The following is a 676-nucleotide window of genomic DNA, read 5'->3' as shown; positions in this document are numbered from 1 at the left end:
TCAAATAAAAGTTATGACGATTTAGACTTATATTTAAAAAAGAGTTAATTAGTTGTGTTTCTATACCGTGTTTTATCATGTTTCTTTGTTTTTAAATTTTCATTGAGATGCGGTTATATGATGATGTGTATTTAGAGCAAATTAACTGGAATTTTATAAGCTTTTAGGAGAGTAAAAATAAGTCATATCAACATCCCGTTATCTTAACTATATCACATGTTTAGTTAATCTTTTAAACTCTGTATAATAATTCCAGGGAGGCAATATATTACTGAAGGATATCTTTATTTGCATAATTTCGTATAACGTAGCATTGGATACATATCATGAACATTTGATTAAACTTCTTTCTCTTCCCATCCTCTTTCTTTTCTCGCCATATCGAGGTATGTATTTGTTAAACAGATAACAATAATTTCCTATCTACTGAGTTTTTTTTAAAGAAATGTACGATCGTTGTACACCTGTTCGCGTGTGCTGGGTCAAAGGGTGTCCTTACCTGAGAGGGCGCGGGCAATGATGACACTATATCGATCCCACAATTATGGTAGTTTCCTGCCTTCCAGTTGAATACGTATGTTGTGTGGAGTTTTTTATCTATCAAGTTTTATATCCTTAGAGTGTGCAGCAGTCGCAGGGTCCTCAAAGTATTCATTGGCTTTTCCCGCGCATTCTC

The 676-nt window shown here is 33.9% G+C and overlaps 1 protein-coding gene across 1 annotated transcript in view; it reads right to left on the bottom strand.

Annotated features, from left to right (window-relative positions):
• The window catches only part of LOC119593710, a gene marked incomplete at its 3' end in the record, with an annotated part of 104,651 nt that extends 103,975 nt beyond the window's left edge, over positions 1 to 676 (bottom strand). The window contains 1 exon segment of the mRNA XM_037942680.1: positions 500 to 676.

Source organism: Penaeus monodon, chromosome 32 (genome assembly GCF_015228065.2).
Source record: "Penaeus monodon isolate SGIC_2016 chromosome 32, NSTDA_Pmon_1, whole genome shotgun sequence".
NCBI classification, from domain to species: Eukaryota; Metazoa; Arthropoda; class Malacostraca; order Decapoda; family Penaeidae; genus Penaeus; species Penaeus monodon.
Note: the sequence above shows the minus strand (reverse complement) of the source record. Positions and strands in the feature narration are given on the sequence as shown.